Here is a 21277-nt window from a genome sequence, read left to right on the forward strand (position 1 = left end):
ATGTGAGATCTGCTTGAGAGAATATTTATTTCTTTTTCAATTTTCAATGACCAATCATTTCAAACTGTATCATTGTATAGTTATTTTTGTCTTTTATCTATTTTGATGTAAATGCATCAGCTTTCCAAAGCTGACTCAGGTTACGTTCTGTTGCTTCTAAACTTTCTAAACTGCTCTGTTCTAAAAATATGTCCTATTCGAAAAGCTTATCAAGATTTATTGTACATATCTAAGATACTCAGGAATCTTTATATGGAAACTAACGTCTAGATATCTTCTTTATTCAATGGCATATGATATACATTCCCGAACCACCACTCACATTGATAAACATAGGCAATATTGCATGCACATGCATGGTAGCAATGTGTCTCTCTCAACAGGGGACGGACACATCTAAAAGGTCATAGCGATCGTAAATTCACATTGTGTAGACGGATGTGCAGAGTGAAGCATGTATTTCTAAGTGTATATTTCTTATATTTGGTGCAAATATACATAAAAACATGACGGTTTGCGCCTAAAGGGAGACATGTCATACGTTGTCCTTTGAATCATGTTAATATTTGATGCATCCTCTGAACCAGCAAAACGCTGTATAATGGCAAATGCAACATTCACATTTTCACGGCTATACCAATGTCTGGAAGGGATTTGAAATCCATAGGTAATACCTCTACTCCCGTGCAACCTGATCTGGTCTATTTGGGACAACATATTAGGAAGAATGTTGTTCTCATCAATCATTTGGATCAAATCCCTTTGTCCATACCTTGGCATTTCAAGTAGTACCATCGCGATTATCAGCCATTTTTTTTCAATCAGTTTCTTAAAGAGAATGTGAAGGAAACCTATAATTTGGATTTCGTCTTCCACAAAACAGGGCGCCAGATTCAACCTAATCTCCGAGAAGTTGAAGGGAAATTACACATGCTACCGACATGATTGATAAAGCAGAGTACACTGTCAAGCTGTCTCTACGCTACTGATTTTAAGTTGTGGAAGAAGTAGATGTTGATTGTATTGCATTCGGTAGAACATATTTTGACCAAATATCAACAGTGTCTAAATGGTTATACCTGGATACGCGTTATTCAAACTATGCTAAACAATTACCAAAATGTATTGGGAGGTGAGTTTCTTACATCTTTCGAAGTGAAGCTTTTCACCCCATAAAATTATTGTATATTCCCAAACTATATTATCAATACCCAAATGTATATAACGTTTGTAAAATTTAACACCTAGATGCAAAAAAGAATTGAAATGCCTGCCTGAATTCATAAATATTTTTAAATCATGTTAACAAATATTTCCTAAGACGCATGTATTATGTTTAATGTATGCGTTTTGTTTTTTTGTTCTTGTACCACCGTATGTGGTTTTTTGAGTGAACAAAGACTGATTGATTGCTACATAATAGTCCAAGGCCACCATGAGGAAACTTGTGGCATTGAGATCCAAGCATTACCTTATGTGCGGCGTCTTATATTGAAAGGTGGTAGAATGTCCACTGCGTAGAGAGAAAGATAAAAATAAATCAAGAAAGAACCATCACATTTTCATGTGGGAATGAAACGAAAGACACATCATCAAATAGGTTATCGAGTCACTTTCTATATATATATATATTTATTTTTTATTGCGAGAAAATGTGTATTTGATAAAATGAGTGGGTGATTGAGCAAACACTTCTGTGTTCCACTAGTTTTGTTCAGTTTCTCAACTTCGTCTAGAGGGATTTCATGTACTGATTATAGAAACAGGTAAATCAGGGACAATGCGTTATGAATATAATTAGATAATTCTTGGATGGACTATTCCACTACGTTTATTACATTGGGATGCATGCATGAAGTATGTATATCATTGGGGGATGCATGCATGGATTTCAAAGTATGTTCACCATGTGGGAAATCAAATATGGGTTATTAAATCATATATGTCATGTGGGAATGTATGTATGAACTTTTAATTATAATACTACTAATAAGTCATCTTCTATAGAGCACAGTCTCCAAACACCAAGTGATTGCTCGCGGGGCTTAATCAGAATCTGATTATTATTACACCGGATAACCCAAGCTGCCTGTTTGGTAATAGACACATGATTTTATCCAACCGGGTACCCATTTTCTGCTGGGTGAACAGAGGTAATTTGAAAAAAATCAGTTACCTAAGGTGCACGTGAAACCACATGCATCACATTTGCATCGTTGTGGGGCAGGACTGAAGTCGTAGAAACTCTCCCATCCAAGGATTGTCCGAGCTCGACGTTGCTTAATTTCAACTGATTCGTGACCTGAGCTCAGGACCACGCGCCACCACGTGTATGTATATCATGTTGGAATGCTTTAGATGTTATCAGTTTTATCAAAGTATGCATATCATGTTGGAATGCATGCATGCATGAGTTTTTAAAGTGTGTATATGACATGGGAATGCGCGCATGGGTCATTGAATATGTTGATCATGTCAGAATGCATGCATGGACTATTGGACAGTGTTTAACCCGTGGGATTTATAATGAGTATCGCGGTGATAAAAAAATTTTTGCATATCATGTGGGAGTGTATACATTGCTTATTATAGCAGTTATATCACGTGGGGATGGGTTATTGCACTGTTATAATCATTTGAGAATGTTTGGGTTATCAGTGTATGTATATCATTTTCGAATGGATTCTTGTAATTTCAGAGCATGTGTATCATGTGGAGTAATAAATGGATAAAGTCAAGTTTGTGTTCATGGTGTCGCAGATATCGTTAAGCATACCAAAGCAATATACATTATTACTTACTCCAGTAACATAGATCAAAATTAATTGCGTTTCACATTAACATTTCGTTTACGTCTTATTTGATTTCTGTGAAAGGAGTGACCATCACAACATGAGTCTAAAATGACAGCTATAGATATTATTTGTGTAATCGTGCGTCATCGTATGACAGCTATAGATATTATCTGTGTAGTGTCACACCATTGTGTGGATTTCTTACTAATATTTCCCTGGAAATCCTTTCAGAGAACTTCGAAAAGGAATACAGCACTTGAAACATATAAACAACCTGTGTCTTTTTTGTTTGAATGTCGAAAAACTATCTAAATCGACAACTGATTAAATAAGCTGCAGAGGATGTTAGCAATTATATTTGTTTCCTTTCTTTGGAGAAAAACACCAGCTCGAGTAAATGTTTATCAAGTGAGTATGACGATAGCGGGCGTTTGCCTGGATCGATTACATTTAGTTAAAGCCACATTACGCATAACCAGATATTGTTACGGAAATTCCGCAATTCAATTACAATCCAAATGAAGGTAAACTCAATTTCAGCTCTGCAACTAGAGAAAAAAATACCCTTTTAGAGATAACTTTTAAAGGCGCGAACGTGTCATGAGCATGTAGGCTGAAAAAAATTAATTCTTGAAGATAGGTTACATGAAACTGTGACTAGTTTGGGATTAAGTAATCAGCTGCCCATATCTCTAAAAATGTGAATGCAGCTATTTGTAGTGTGGTTTGTAAAAGCTATGTGAGACATAGAGATTACTAAACGAGTGTCTGTCAGATACAATTTATCTTACAACGAGTTGTTTCAAAACGTATTTAAAGAGCAAAAATACGTTTTGAAACAACGAGTTGTAAGATAAATGGCATCTGACAGACACGAGTACAGTAATCTTACACACAGTTTCTTACACACCATAAAATCGCACCATTTTATGGTCGAATAGATATCAAAGTTCATATTTTCTCATCGTAACTGCGCAATAACACACAACACAGCGTTTATGAATGAGTGACGTCACTTGGCTTCCTAATCACTACTCATCCCCATGGTGACCCTCCACAAAAACGTTTCTGCCTCCTCTTCACATCATCAAGACAATAGTGATAATGAAAACTAGATCAGATCACAGAAAATTCATTAAACCCTCTAAAACGATGATGTTGCAATGCAAATGTGGATGATTTTAATTCTTGCAAGCGTAAAATATTTGAGCGTGTGACGTCATCGTTATCGATTGGTGGTTGTCGTCATCGGAAGATTGTTTTGGATATCTCTGCACATTGGGGATCTCTACTTGTGTACCAGTTTACGTTCAATGTCCTCCCATCGACCGGAGCCAAAACTTTTGAGTGTGTGTAATTAGCTAGGTGCACCCAGTGTGCTTGAATGTGACATTGCTGAGGTTACGTTCACTATCAATGGGGGACTCCTCTTCTTCGCCACATCGTTGTCGTTTTCCCGAGCCAAAAAACTGACACGTGGAATGTAATGGGATTTACGGAGTTTTCAGTATGAAATGTGAGTTGATTACATCCTGTAAGTTATCAAGACATAAACTTTGCATTATCATGCGTCGGAGGAATATCTCGAGAAATGACTTATGTGTAGATCAACCGTTCCTGTACATGTTCGACTGAAAAGAAAGGACGTGTGCCGCCATTTGCACTCATGAAGCCTTGCAAAACGTTCCATATTGTACATTATTTGAACGAGTGTGTTTTGGTTCTTATTGTCATGAGTGAATTTGATAACATTGGAATCACATAGTATCTCGGAGCTGGAAGTGGGTCTTCATCACGTTTATCAGTGAAAATTGTCACCTTAATCAATGCATCAAAGAAACAACGAGGCAAATCGATGTCACAATGGACAGGCACTGACGTTATCGTGTCAGGTATTTTTGCAAGACGACACATGACACTTGTCGCATGTCTCTAGTAAAAGTACCAATGTTGTTCATTTTGAATATTCGAAGGGAATCCCGGGCTTTATCTCTAACGGTGATTTTCACATAATTGTTTACACAGGTATCACTGATTGTTCGAGCCATTTTGAATTCATGACTAGAAATCAAAAGTTTTAATAAAAGGAATTAGAAAATCAATAGATTCGTGTTATATTTATTCTACTTGTGACTCATTGTATAAATACCTGTTTATGTTGCAATCGCGAAAATAACAGGTAGGTGTAAAGGGGCATTTTTGGACAGAGTAACAGGTTTCTGTTCGATTGAAGCACGAGTAACTTATCAATGAATCTAATCAGGAAAGTAGTCAGTCATAACCTGACCCTAGGTCATCACCATGGAGAAGCCAATCACGGGATTAGAAATCGATCTCACAAATATGTGTGATACCAGTTTTCTCACATGGGTTTCTCACCCTCTGGTGTGTAAGAAAATCAGTGAGTGAGTGTAGGTTGTCTATAATACTGAGGTAAGCACGCGGTTATTACTTTGGAACGGGTTTGATATCACTAGTCCCTCTAATGTATATAATGAGCAAGAGAGGTACCTTGATATTAATGGAATGCAACGATATCTCAGAAGTGTTTGGAAAGCCACGCTAAACAACTTTATGCACCTACAAGCAAAAAGTACGGAACGTTGTTTTATGGGAATTCTCATAAACATTTCAGCATTTAGATACTCTTGTTTTGTATTGTTTGAAGATGGAGTTGAGTTTTACATGGGATTATACTCTGGTATACTCTGGTAGGTTCTGATGGGTCAGATTGAGATTGAAAACATTATAAAAGATGTCGTGTTTATACAAGAAATACAAAAGGTTGTGTACGTGTCTGTGATGTATGTAAAAGTGCGAGATATATCTATGTATAACTAACTGTTCTTTTTCAGTCCACTGATGCCATCACGGGCATGGCCAAGTTACACATATCTATAATGATAATTTGACCTGAGCAGTGACAATGTGGAGACTGGAGTTTATTTCAGATTAAGCCCGGGATATCAGTCTATATCAGTTTATTCATATCTAAAGGGCAGTGACCAATAGTTTTGTTATCCCTGATGAGCGGCAGGATTATGTATCACAAGTACAATCACAAGGGAGGCAAGGCGGTCCTTTGTTTATCTCAAGTTATCAATAATATTTTCCGACAACCTGGATATTTATTTGCAAGAAACAATTTTTCTTCCTAATAATACAAGGGCATATTCCTGAGCTGATATGAGAGCAACATTAGCATCTTGAGGTTGAGTAATGGTAATCGCGCTGCATTGCTCCTGGGGAGCTAGTCCTTCATTGTCACACAGGAGGGCGACATGGGACATGGTTAGGACCTCAACTTTATCTATGAGTGAGGTTAAACAGAAACATGGGCTTGGCATGATTTGGAGCGAGAGACAAATATCTGACAATGTAAAATATATGTCATTAACTATTTGTAAGACTTTGTTCATGTACTCTATGTTAATAATACAAACAAATACATATCGGCCAATGTCAAGACGCTGCTTTCTTTCAAGTTTCAGTTCAATGAATATTCGGAATACATTGTATTTCTCCATCGTATGGTTCATTAACGCTTCGCCTCCTATGCTTTAAATGAAAATTATTTAGCGTTAGAAATGCAATTATACTCAACTTCACAAATACAATGGATCAATTTCCGTCGCTTAGGTTTAAAACCATCCAAAAATGAAAATGAAATTGAAATGTTCGAAAAAAAGTGGCAAGGAATTCCGTGTCTAATGGCTTGGAAAACAGCTGTTTTTTATACGTCTTGCCCTGTAATCACATTTCAAGAGCACTGACATTTTCATTACACTGCATGGCTGTTGACATTGTACGGATATTGCTTTATCAATGTATTTAATCTTCTTACTTCAGCAAGAGTTTGACATGACCTTTAGTTTTCATGGAATAGAATCATGTGAGGTGGTTTCATGGTTCAAGGAGCGCTAAATTAAAAACAACAAAACATTGTGACCATGTTCCTTTTATGTAACATTATCTAATCCTTAAGCATGGTGTATTTAGTATCAGCTTGAAATCAAACAAGCGAAATGCTGGAATGGTGTCATGTTTGGTAGATGTTGTGGTGTTGCAATGTTTCAGTGGATAGACTTGATCTGATTGAAATAAAAATGGTGAGCTCGCCACATACAGAAATGTGAGATTTGTATGGTTTACAGCCGAAAATAATCTTACACGTTTACTATAGTGTGAAACTCCCGAGTATTGGTATCATGCACACACCCACGCAATTTCTGGCAATGGAGTCAGCAAATGACAGCCTTGGCTAATTAACCACAAGTATCCAGCAGACTGTATGTTGCAATATCGGATATGAAAGCATCCTAACCATATCCACCCATATTCTCGAGTATAATAGAAGAACTATGAACTGCTGAGCCAAAATGCAAATACATGTGACTTCTCAGAACTAATCCTTCACGCCCCTGCGTCTCCCTCAAAAGTTAATGATGTTTGCCCTGTAGGGTATTAGTACCAGACTGGCGTTAACGTCAAATGGGCATCCTTCTATCTCTCTATTATGAAACTTGATGAAATGGCCGTAAAATCGATACAGATTTCACCTGAGATTGATTGAATTGAAATTTGTATTACCAAAGCCAGAATTGGCTTAGCAGGAATGTAAACATGATGTAAACATGATGAAGCATCTCCGACCTCGAGGCTGAAATAGAGGGGTAGTACCTGCAGGGGCAGTTATTCATTAAGGCCTCGCGGAAGACATGAGCCATACTGTCATTACTTTTTACATCTTTTGTGTTAAATACTATTTCCTTGTTAAAGATTCCGTCAGTTTTAGTTTGCTGTCTTAATCAGACGATGTTATATGGAATGATTACACCACTTGCGCCACACAAACTATCCAACAACAGAAACAACACCATTTCCTCGTCAGTATTTCACTGACGTATCTGCCTGGTAGAAACCTCTTACCTTGGGAACTCCATATTCAACATGAGTAACTAGATGCGAGGAGTTTGTGTGTTTTAGGGCATTCAGCAATATCCACCCTGTATGAGGGCAGTCTACCAATAAGCGAGTCTGGAACAGACAATCTAGTGATCGACATTAGCATCAGTCAACACAGCCGCATACTTTGGAATGAGTCAACCAAATCAGGAAGCCTGACCACCCGGTCGTGTCAAGCGTGGTATGTCGAGAACTGATTTTGACCTGGATCTCAGGATCGTACGGAATTTGGTTTTCGGTGACCTGTGTCCTAAGGGTGCCTTTTCAGGGTACAAGATCTGCATGTATCTATCCTGGGTTGCTGTGATGATGCGGATACCTTGTGATGCAATGATGCAGGTATTGCTAATCAGTATATGGACAGCTATGTCACTTTTGGTTATGCAGCCTAACACTTGCAATTTGTAAGGTGAGGTGAGGTGAAATTGGGTTTAAACGTCGTGCTTGAGAATATTTCGCTCATATGACGACGTGCATATGTGTATGTGCGTCTGCTTGTAATAGCTCAGACTGAAGCTAGTTTTATAGTGCTAGCCCACTGAGATACCATGCCGCAGTGAAGCATGAATACCCCACTCAGACACAGTATACTGACTCCGAGCCGACCAGTCCTTGTACCCAATAATGCCCAGCGCCAGGCAGGGACCAACAAGTACCATATTTTAACGTCTTTTGGGATCGAACCTGCGACCTTCCGCTCTCCTGGCGGACGCTCTAACCACTACACCACGGAGGCGGTGCAATTTGTAAGGGGTGCATTATCAACTGTATAGACAACACTGGTAATACCCTCCCTCTACATGATATTTGTTGTGGTCACTTGTCCACGTATCTGTACAGCCTGGATGACTACACCAAATCTCAATAATTGGATTGCCTGAATAAGACTTGATTACTTACAGGTCCCTGTCATTTACCTCATCAAGTTGTAAAACAAACACACACAGCACACATTTATAAGTTACAAAAGTGGAAACACTTCGAATATTTATTACGATATGTTTTAAATATCTTTAGAGTAGCATTTACATCAAACTGCAGTGATGAAAGAGACCTCGAGAAATATTTGTTCACGTTTGTTGACATTAACTCCGTATACAACTTCTCACTGTCAGAAGGTACGAGTGAAACATACTTTTATCATATGATCACGATTATGAGCATCGTCCTAAATATCCCGTTATCTTCCTCTGTAAAAAAGTATATCAGTATCGAGACCGATGATTGTTGTGATCAATGTCTCATGGTGCACCTCATACAGATATATAATACGGACACACGGCGCGTGAGGCAATTTCATTGTCAAATTAAGATAAAAGATTTCACTGATAGCTCGAAGGGGCTTAGAGCTAAACTGACCCCTTTGGTAAAAACTGTATTCATCATTTCCTTGTCTCGATCAATAGAAGGGTTTTGCTCGTTGATCGACCCTGACTGAAGAGCCGGGGATCACACTGTATTATATCAGGTACTGTCAGGATGTTGTCGCAGCATTTACTTTGACGTTTAATTTCAAGTCTGTCAACTTTGGAGATATGATCATATTTTCCCAAAATTAGTCTTCTTAGATTGGATTTCATGTGAAGCCAGATTTATCTCGTTATGCTCTGCCTCAAAGAAAACGAAAGCTGTAGTATTTATGAAAAATTATAAAAGAAGTTCTTGGGTCAATAGTGTTGTGATGTAGAGCTTGTGTACATACTTGTTGTTCATTTGCAAAACGATTTTGTGCGTTTAGAAAACTTTATGTAAACGTCACCTCACTGTTCCGAGATGCGCAATTTTTCGCAAACCCCCATGATGGTGACACATACGTATATCATATGGTGTAACCGTATCAACGCTGGGTATACGTACCTCTGTGTCGCAGTGAGATGTACACTCTGTGTTGAAGTATACCCTTGCCCGACGACTGAAGGTACAAGTATACTGAGGGCACATCAGACTACATACCCCGAGTGATACGACTACAATTTATCTTAACATCATGGGAGCCTCTTGTGTTTTTAACGTGTGCAATAAATCGTAGTTAAACACAATGCTCTAAAAAGCTACAGTTGGGTGATTCTAACTGAAGATGCTGTTCTGATTCTCTCAAAACAATGATTCGTTGAAACAATTCATTGAAGTCAAGTTTATATTAGTCCTGCAAGGTCGTTGTCTTCAGACTGGCTTGTTTCGACAGCAGGTAAAGGTCTATACTCCCCCATCATTGACCCATATACACACATACACTAATACTCCAACAGGCGGACATGACCTCACACATACACTAATACTCCAACAGGCGGACACGATCTCACACATACATAGATCACACATACACTAATACTCCAACAGGCGGACATGATCTAACACTGCAATAATACTCCAACAGGCGGACATGATCTCACACATACACTAATACTCCAACAGGCGGACATGATCTCACACATACACTAATACTCCAACAGGTGGACATGATCTCACACATACACTAATACTCCAACAGGCGGACATGATCTCACACATACACTAATACTCCAACAGACGGACATGATCTCACACATACACTAATCTCACGGACATGATCTCACACATACACTAATACTCCAACAGGCGGACATGATCTCACACATGCACTAATACTCCAACAGGCGGACATGATCTCACACATACATTAATACCTCAACAGGCGGAAATAATCTCACACATACTCTAATCCTCCAACAGACGGACATGATCTCACACATACACTAATACTCCAACAGGCGGACATGTACATGATCTCACGCATGCAATAATACCCCAACAGACGGACATGATCTCACACATAAACTAATACTCCAACAGGCGGACATGATCTCACACATACACTAATACCCCAACAGGCGGACATGATCTCACACATACTCTAATACTCCAACAGACGGACATGATCTCATACATACACTAATACCCCAACAGACGGACATGATCTCACACATGTACTAATACTGCAACAGACGGACATGATCTCACACATACACTAATACCCCAACAGGCGGACATGATCTCACACATGCAATAATACCCCAACAGACGGATATGATCGATCGCGTTCTATTTCAATTCAACGTCCACAAAAGATCGATTAGATGAAAGATTCAACAACATCCAGCAGGGAACTAACACATACACCAGTAACCAAGCAATAAACTAAATCCACGATTGTCACATGTTAAAATTCAGTCCTGAAAGGGCCTTCTCTGGGGTTACTAAATCCATTCTGACCCCTGCCAGCTCATTAGTGATATATTTTGAGCACAACCCTTGCATCTGTTGAATGTCGTTTATAGGCGTTGCTTCCATATTCTGCCCTGATGTCTTCATGAGACGGAGCTAATCGACACTTCCGTTTCTCATTTAGCATGCCTTTTATGTTCGTGCGTGTAATGAGGTGGGAATGTCACCGTGGCTGATTCAATAACATTCCAGCATTAGCAACAAACGATGCACGGAAATAATATGCTGATGACGTTAAGCAAAGAGATGGGTTCTTCGTTTCATGTTTGATATGTCTTTAAAGCCAGGTTGGTCATAGTATACCAGCGGATACTTCAGCTGTCTCATAGCCTTTCAACTCTGCAGTTTCATACGCCTATGTAGCTGACGCATTTCCGTCATAATAATGATAATGCGGAAATGGAGCACAGTGATATCTGTTGAGCAATCTCTCCAAATAATGAAAACATGATCGATCAATATGATCAGCGGGAATGCATCTTTTTTTAAAGAACAGTTCTATTCAGTATTATCATGCCAATAGTAAGCTGATTTATTCTGCTGTGATTCTTTGTTGTCTTTAACAACTGAAGTGAATCACAAACATCGCACCAACAACGTCTCAATCATAATCAGACCTTGATTAATATCTTCAAGTGTAAGTTTAGAATCTGTAGTATCAACAAGTTTGAAAAGGTTACCAGCATCTGTGTCCAAACGTCACAATGAAGGAATAACAAGTTGAAATCTTGGAATCAATTCTGTCTCCATTGAAACCAAATGAACTGGGCTTAGGAATAGTATTACTGTCTCTGTTAATCAAGGTTAGAGATTTAGGGTCATGGTCGCAAACATATTATGAGTCTTCTCGGTGCTTGATGTTGGTATTCCGAGGGTACGCATAATGGCAGAATTATTAATTAACTCCCTAACGACGAAACATTGCAAATGTTTCAGAGAACGAGTGTATGGTGACGGACCAAAATATATTACATTCTCATCTTTAGTCTTGTTTTGTTTATTTATATGTTGTTGTTTTTTGTTTTGTTTTTCGTTTTGGTGACCAAGTGCTCCTAAACTAGGAAAGCATTGTTGAGTAGATCTTGTAAGGTTATTTCCTCATTCAGCAGTAATTTCTACATGAGATGAAGAATATGTCCACTTTCTTTCCTCATTTTGCAGGCTGTTTTATGTTCGTACGTGTAATTAGGGAGGAGCGTCACCGTCACTGATACAATAACACACCGACAAATCGGCAACAATTTCGATGCACAGAAGACTCTGTTACAGCGGTGATTTCGGTAAACTCACAACAAAAGCGGAACGGATTCGCTGATTGTGTATTGACAATATTAGTTCAGGAATTATTATTATCTTTGATAAGTCTTCATGACATAACACAATCTAGTGCAAGAAAAGTTGAGAGTGGTGAAAGACTATATATAAAGTTATTTGTTCTTCAGAGTTACCATTTAGTTATTCTTCGAGGGTCATTTTATCCAGATATAACAACATATCTGATAAGTTTATTTGTTGTGGTTAGTGGTAAGGAAACATATGAACAACATATAACAACATATCTAAACGAATCAAACGAATAATCTAATCATGACCATGACATCCTGTGTTTTTCAGCATTATCACTATTCACATTAGCTATTACAAAGGAGGGGTTAAAAATGAAGTTTCAAGAATTGAAACAAAATAGTGTGACAATAAACATTCCTGTGTATTTGTGTAAACCTGTCAGCTGTGTCCAACCGAACAGTGGCTGTCGAAATGTGTTTGATAACAATATAGCACAATATGCTTCACCTATTTTATATAATGTCTTTGACCATCAATATACTCTATGATATTAGACATAATGTAGTATTTCTTCAATGGAACTGTTTCAGGAAGTTTACGCTGACTGTTGTGATTATAGTTGTGAACACCATGAATTTAATTAACACTCAAACAACCTAAAGCCTGCTTCATCAGTCTCTTTGCCTCTGTGGTTGTAGAGACGATTTGGGAGAACTAATGCACAAGGACATCATAAAACACAAGCAAATATGAACATTCAACAAGAACTGTTAATTCTCCAAGAAGGTTCTTTTTGCAATTGCATTACAATCAATCTGAAAGTAACGCAATTTATTCTCCAATGTTTCGTAGGGTGCCATTTACAATTAACAGATGAGCGAGTTGTGTATACCGTTGCACTAGCAAGGTTTTGTTCATAAAAAATTCAAGTTTCACTGGCTCCAGAAAGTCACATCAGAACGTCACATCAGAACGCCACACTGACTCAACATCGAGGCTGAGATCTTGGTGTGAACACTGCCGCCGGGGATACTCATTTCATATCATATCACTATTTGATGTGTCTAATATTTTACTCATTTTTAACATTAAGTGTAATTTATCAAATAAAAAAGGTTCGCCTTAAGGTCGTTAACTGTTAATCATCTGTTCCTTCCCCTCTTTAGCCTCCCTGTTTTCCCGACGGAATACTGGTACAATTATTCCTTTACTCTCGAACGTTAAACAAATGTTTCTGAGAACAAATGAATAGTGACGGATGTAATCCAAGAAATTACGTTCTAATCTTTTCTCTGATTTTGTACAACATTCGTCTCCGAGCAAGAAGGGCGTTGTAGAGTCGTTGTTTGAATGTATTGGTTTTCCATTTGAACGGCATATCAACTGAGATAGAAAATCCATCTTGTTTGATGTTTGAGCGGGTGTTTAACGAGGCAGTTGCCAACATCGTGCCACTTGATCATCATTTAACTTCCTGTGACAAGGGTGCATGTGTCTTCGAAGAATAATGCATTATAATCAAACTTAACGTTTTGACCATAAACACCAGGCATGACAAACAGTTACAACAGGCAGTTTAAAAGATACTCCTTTCAATGCCATCAACAAAAAACATTGGGGGTATCCTGAATTCCTCAATGTGAAGTGAGCATACGAAAGTACCGATACCAAAGACATCTTTTCAAATCAGACATCAAGGCTAGTCGAATAAAAGCATAATTGCACAGGTGCAACATCGTGTGATATGCCTTCATAATTTCTGTGAGGCTTAAAACAATATTCATTCAACTGAACAGTAAAAATGTCAGTCAAAATAATGACGAAGTTACATGATTCTCTGCGATGAAATTTATCTGTGTAATAAACGTTTTGTACGACGTTTCGTTCAAACCTTATAGTAAGCACTACTATGAAATGTCGCGATAAACCTCTTATGAACCGTTACTATCGAGCCTTTATGTTACGCTACTGCCAAACGGTATTTTAAAACTTTTCAAAGAAATGCCACTATTACAGTACAACCAGAAATTATTGAGAATTTAAAGATTGTAATATTTTAATTTTATCACTCATAACTCACGTATTAAATGTGAATATTAGCAGAACATAACTCCAGATTCAAAGACAGGTGAACAGTTAGTATTTTGTCAAGTCACCATGGGCAGCAATGAAGGCTTCAATGCGGCGGGGCATACTACTGATCAAAGAAGTTAGAAAGTCGTGGTCCATGCTGTCCCAATATCGGACCACCTCTTCGTTCATTTCAGCAATATTTGTCAGATTTTTCCTATTGACACTTTCCTTCATAAGTCCCCAAACATTTTTTATTGGATTTGGGTCAGGGCTATAGCTTGGCCAATCTAATAATGTCATATTTTGGGTCCGAAACCAGGCCTGTGATTGCTTTGAACGATGTTTTGAGTCGTTGTCCTGCTGGAAAATCTAACAAATTCCATAGAACACGTGAGCAGATGGAAGTAAAGTCCCTCGAAAATATCTGTGTACCGCTCACTGTTCATATTCCCTTCAAATACACAGAGGGGCATTGCCCCTAACACAGAAATGCCACCCCACACGTTAAATTTCGGACTGTACTTTGGGCGCTGATACAAAGGTTTTTCAGTTTGTTTGGTCCAGAATTTCAGTGTATTAGGAAACAGCCACACAGAACTTTCATCTGAGAAAATCACATTGTCCCAGTTACAATTGCTATGCTGTAAGCACCAGTTCAACCTTCGCTCCTTTTGTTCAGGTTTCATGATCGGTGATGGAATCCTCGACTTTTCTGCCAAACCATTGCATGCAGCTCAGTTCTAATTGTCTCCTTACAGACAGCCACAGTTCCTCTATCAATCAAATCCAGCCTTAGGTTTTCTAAACTCCTTCGTTTGTTTTTAGCAACAAGAATACCAAGCCGCCTCCTGTCACCCACAGTCAATCTTCGGGGCCTACCTGCGTCTCCCTGGTGCTCAATACTATATCCATTTGCAATATTTTTCAAAACACGATAAACAGTGGACAAAGGGATGCCTGTTCTACTTATAATCACTTTAGCTGATCTGATGTCCTTGTTATAATACTCTAAAATCAACTTCCTCTTCTCTAAATCATCCATATTGAGGATCACTGAAAATGTCGTCTGTTAGCAAGTAAACAAAGGGGGATAACTCTTCACAAACTAATGCAAAAGGATTAACGGAGTTGTCTCTCTTGAATGAAACCAAGCACTTGATAGCTGGTCAAGGTTGTTTATACTAGAAATCCAATTAAACATATTCCCAAAATTCTCAATAATTTCTGGTCATACTATAAATGACACCACTTCAAGCTGTAGTGTCAGAATGGAAAAATGCCATCAAACTGCAACAGAAACCCGCTCTCAAACATGACTATTTGATAATGCAATGAAATTTTAGTGCACTGTTACAACATTATTTTACGGTCAAACTCATTGGACTGACAACTCAACGCTACCTGCAATGGACACTGCCTGAAGTTATCTTCTGATGTGTTAAAACCATGGTATTACACGATTCTAAAAAAACATTATAAGCAATCAGTTGTATCATAGCATAAGATAAACATTGGGATCATACATTACGATCAAACGTCGGCAACAATAGTCACTTTTGTATAATCCATCCAATCATCCATTAATCCACAGTGATTTGTACACCACTTAAGAAAAGGTCATATGGTAACTTAACACTTCAGTAACAAGTTAGTGATCAGTCAGCTCTCGAGGGACAATGCAACATATATTTGGTGAATTCAGTCGACTTCGAGTAATAACGTAGAATCCATCCACCAATCCATTAATCCACAGATATTTTGTGCACCACTTAACAACAGTTAATTATAGTAAATTAGCACTTCAGTAACATTTTTGTGAGCTATCAGCACCCTATAGATCACTTGGCTTATGGGCCACTTAGCCAAGTAGAATGACATATTTGGTATAGTTACGTCAATGTACTACAACATTTTGCATTTAATTACAAGTTTTAATTTTATATCTGTGATAAACTAATTGTTTTGCTGTCCTTCGTTGACAGGTTTTTAGAATTTGCTTTCAAGCACTATGAATCCATAATTTCATTTAGTCACGATATGGCTGAAATATTGCCGATGTGACTTAAAATCTTAACTCACTCACCCACTGGTAATGGTATCAATGTGGTTGGAACTATGGTCGTTGGTACTGCAATAGTTGGCACCACTTCTGAAGGTACGACTGTTGTTGATACTACAGCTGTAGTGTCACTGCTGTTGGCTCTGCTGTCAGTATAACTGAAGATACTACATCTGTTCATACTGCTGTTGTTGGCACCACTGTTCTAGGTACTACTGCTGTTGTTGGTACCACTGTTCTAGGTACTACTGCTGTTGTTGGTACCACTGTTCTAGGTGCTACTGCTGTTGTTGGTACCACTGTTCTAGGTACTACTGCTGGTTGATGGTACCACTGTTCTATGTACTACTGCTGGTTGTTGGTACCACCGTTCTATGTACTACTGCTGGTTGTTGGTACCACCGTTCTAGGTACTACTGCTGGTTGTTGGTACCACTGTTCTACGTACTACTGCTGGTTGTTGGTACCACTGTTCTAGGTACTACTGCTGGTTGTTGGTTCCACTGTTCTAGATGCTACTGCTGGTTGTTGGTACCACTGTACCACTGTGGTAGGTACTACTGCTGTTGTAAGTACCACTGTTCTAGGTACTACTGCTGTTGTTGGTACCACTGTTCTAGGAACTACTGCTGTTGTTGGTACCACCGTTCTCGGTGCTACCGCTGGTTGTTGGTACCACTGTTCTAGGTACTGCTGGTTGTTGGTACCACTGTTCTAGGTACTACTGCTGGTTGTTGGTACCACTGTTCTAGGTACTTCTGCTGGTTGTTGGTACCACTGTTCTAGGTACTACTGCTGGTTGTTGGTCTCACTGTTCTACGTACTACTGCTGGTTGTTGGTACCACTGTTCTACGTACTACTGCTGGTTGTTGGTACCACTGTTCTAGTTACTAATGCTGTTGTTGGTAACATTGTTCTAGGTATTATTGCTGTTGTTGGTACCACTGTTCTAGGTACTACTGCTGGTTGTTGGTACCACTGTTCTAGGTTCTACTGCTGGTTGTTGGTACCACTGTTCTAGGTACTACTGCTGGTTATTGGTACTACAGCTGTTCGTTCAATTACTTGGCATGTTAGCCATTGATTCATATTCAGATCATTTTTCCTGCTTGTTCTTGACAAATTTTGTTTGGCCGACCCGCTACAACTAGCATTTTTTTTAATCCGAAAGAATAATTATGTTTCATCGTAAACCTTTCTATAAAACTTAGCTGATCACCGCATCACACGTTGATGACTCACATTGGGTAGACAAAATCGCCCTATTTATGAATGCATGTTTACAATGCGCACCATGCAATTAAAGTTCTTCAGTTTTCATGTTAAAATAAGTTATCAGCAAGATTGATTTCACACTCTGATACTGACTGACGTGGGATGTAAACATGCTGAAAGCCAATGATATCAGAATATGAATGTCTTCTGATTGCTTGACATAATAATGGATTTTCTGGTCACAAATATACTACACGTGCAGTTCCAAACCAGACCTTAGGCCTAGATCGCCTCAGTCTTTCGCCTCACAGGCTTTGATTTCACTAGAATACTGATGAAAGCTGCAGTACACTCACTCACTCAATTGAGCATTTCCTGGAAGTCAATGATAAAGGATTCCGTAAATGAAGCAACTGCATCGTTAGGTAACTGCTAGACGTTTATGTACGACGTATATTCTGCTTGAAGTAAGTTATCGTTGGAATGGTTCCATGCAGACTTCAAAGGTCTTCAAACTAGCAAAGTAAATGTTCCGCAAAACACGATCTTTACACCTATTTGAACATTTGAAAGAGATTATTTTTCAAGACAGCACCCTCCATCACCTGAAAAGCATAAATGTCAGGCAACCGCAGCCTGCAACGCCACATCCCCCTCTTTCGTCAAACGGGGCGGTGGGGTGGCCTTGTGGTTCAAGCGTTCGCTCGTCACGCCGAACACATGGGTTCGATTCCCCGGGTGCAGGGATGTTGCAGGTTTAATGGTCTTACCTGTTTGACGAAAGAGTGAGAGGAGTGGGTTGATTTTTCGCACGCTTTTAGCAATATTCCAGCAACAATGGGGACACCAGAAATGGGCTTTACACATTGTACCCATGTGGGTATACAAACCCGGGTCTTCGGCGTGACGAGCCAATGCTTTAACCACTAGACTACCCCAACGCCCCTCCCAGCCTTATAAGGCCAGGGGCATTAACTTCTTTGGCACCGACACAATGGGAGGATTTATATTGACAATATCGACATAGGGACAATGCAGCATATATTGAGTGGATTCAGTCGACTTTAATATCCTTTCATACCTTTTATTGACAATAAACAGTGTGGTATTGTTTGTTGGAAGTGATCATATATTCTTGTCAAAAGGGAAAATGACGTGGAAAGCAGAGGTGAAGCATTCTTCACTTTTGACAATGTTTCAGCCATAACAGTACAGTGGATACGACGATTGAGTCTAAAAGAAACTGTTTCATCTCCACTAAATCCTCAATCAGAAGTTAACTGAGGGTAAAACTGAGATAGTGAAGTAGATTGCTACCTAGCGTGCGAGAGCCGTAGACGAGTGTCTGTGTGTGTTCTAGGAAATGACAGTGTGTCAGGAAGGGAAATGTGTCGCTAACCGTTTCCGACAGGTCCGCCAATGCAAACATCAGTTCCAGGCGCGAAGGAAATTAGCTTTGGTGTTTAGAAAGGCACCTATTAACGGTATCTATTGGAGACATACTTCCATACTCTTTTTGTATACAAAGCGGATACACGATTGAAGTTTTATTTAGTTTTATCGCTAGGTTCTTTTCGACATTTGTTTTCAAAAAATTGTTGAATTTAGATAATCGAAAAAACAATGGATTGTCAATTATCATCTTGAAACAAAGACATGCATTTTCTTTATCACTGATCGGGACACACAATGTCTTGTTGGACGTGGAGTCTGGTTCCACATAACACCTATTGTACTTTAGACTTATATGCATATTTCATATGAAACGAAAAGGGTACGTATTTTTGGAAGGGATTAATGACAATCACAATGCACATTAAATTCATCAATTCAGTGAATGCAATCTAGATTGCCTTAACTGGTAAATGTTTGCACGCGTAATGATTCTTCTTCTTAACTTTGTGTTTGTTTCCATTGTTTGTTTGTTATTATTGTTTTCATGATACCAGGATAATCACCTGGCACTACAAAGGTCTGCTTTTTAGTTATAAATGTAACTGGGTGGTTCTTGGCTTGAAGTCCAGATGAATATAATAACAATTGTTTGTTAAACAGAAATAGAATGAAGCAAGCCAGTCTGTAACGGAGAGGTTGAAGTGACATAATACTTAGTTCCAAAGGAAATGGGACATGTCAATAAGAACCGTTATCCCTCATACATGTTTCCAGCCAGTATATGCTCTCTACAGAATGCACCACAGAAAGATAAGAAACAACAGCAACGACAGTGGATTTAAGATCTGATATAATTTTTATTGTGTCCAACCTGACGAGTCTGCATTAGACACGTTTAGAAGCTTAAGCTGACATTCAATGTTATCTGTACCTGGTATGACCACCATTATTGTTTATCACGTGAGTACACTGTCTTCCCATGGACATGGACAAACGTCGAATGAATGTTATTATACTCATTCAACACTGCGTTCTCCAACTGCCGCCGATTTTGTGAAGGAACTGGTCGTTGACGAAGGTGCCGATCCAACTCGTCCCAGAGATATTCCACTGGATTTAAATCTGGTCTAAGAGGTGGCCAAACCATTGTCTGGATGTGGTGATTTTCATGGAATTGTCTTGTGATAATGGCAGTTTGGGCGCAGGCATTGTCGTGTTGGAACTGCAACTGTGGTCTGAGTCTAAAGAACGGGATGACAACAGGCCTTCAGAATTCATCAATGTAGCGTGTTACGTCAGATGTGACGTTAAGATGTAACGGTCTTGCCTGCGTGACATCACTCGTGGCCTTCACTCTCTAGGTCGATCTCTCACGTTTTGATTTTGACGTTCACTCTGTCGGTAAATTGTCTTCCGATGTTCTCTCATATGTACTCTCATACGTTGACAACACTGGGACCAGGATCAATCATCCCAAGAGCACGTAGAAGTGCTTCATTGCTCAGACGTGGCATATTGTTCTCTGAACCATTCAGGAAAAGAACACACAAAAGAACTGAAACTGGCGTCGCATGTTTTAAAGGGTTATTTTTATGTGCATTGTTGGTGAGAAAAAAATAAGTTGCAATGTTGGCTGGAAGCACCGCCGAAGACAAAAGGTCGGTTAAGCTCTGTGACATGGTTGCCTGGGTTCCAATCATGGCATAATAATAACGCCAACACAAACGAGTTATGACTGTGAACGTTTCCGATTTCACAATAAACGTCCTACAGCTATTTCAAATGTATACAAGAGAAACTAAATATGTGTCAATTGTGCTTCTATAAAGGATCAGTTTGTTTCGAAGCTTTAATTGCATTGTTTTAACGCTAATGAAAAATGCTATTGCAATTGTCAAACATATATATGCACAACTCTGTTTGTTTTGTTGTCTTCTTATAATTTCTGTTTTTCGTTCTTACACTTACAAGCTGTGGTTGCTATTTGTGTCAGGTATACAATATCGGGAGAAAAAATGACTGAACACGGACGATTTTATTCAAATTTGTAGAGGAGTCAAGAACCCCACATAAACATTTCGCCATATTTGCACTGTTGAGTTCACCTTGCTCATTTGATTATAACTGCTTTCTGAAAACCTCTATAATTAGCCTAAGAGACACACTTGTGTCATCAATACACTTAGTTTTCTGATCATTCAATGAAAATGATAACCGGACCGG

Source organism: Haliotis rubra, unplaced genomic scaffold, assembly GCF_003918875.1.
Source record: "Haliotis rubra isolate DU_JTF1 unplaced genomic scaffold, ASM391887v1 Scf320, whole genome shotgun sequence".
NCBI classification, from domain to species: domain Eukaryota; kingdom Metazoa; phylum Mollusca; class Gastropoda; order Lepetellida; family Haliotidae; genus Haliotis; species Haliotis rubra.